Source organism: Nestor notabilis, unplaced genomic scaffold (assembly GCF_000696875.1).
Source record: "Nestor notabilis isolate BGI_N333 unplaced genomic scaffold, ASM69687v1 scaffold11073, whole genome shotgun sequence".
Classification (NCBI taxonomy): domain Eukaryota; kingdom Metazoa; phylum Chordata; class Aves; order Psittaciformes; family Psittacidae; genus Nestor; species Nestor notabilis.
In genome coordinates, this window is record NW_009920666.1 from 1 (window position 1) to 272 (window position 272).

Below are 272 nucleotides of genomic sequence, written 5' to 3' on the forward strand. Positions count from 1 at the left end.
GAGAAAGGTGATGTGGTCTGCCTGGGTCTCTCAGTAAGGCAATGAAAGAGACTGGAAAAGTGAGATATTCTCAAGTCCAGGCCAGGTGTCAGGATTTGCTGGCTTTTTTGCCATCGGGATATTCGATAGGCAGCCGAGAGCATCTTGGGGTAAGATGTCAGAGGCCTATCAGAGAATCAGCTTCATTAATATTTCTATTAATGAATTTTCAATTTCTATTAATGAATTTTCAATTTCCATCTGGAAAAATGGAAAGAATGGAAATCAAAGTC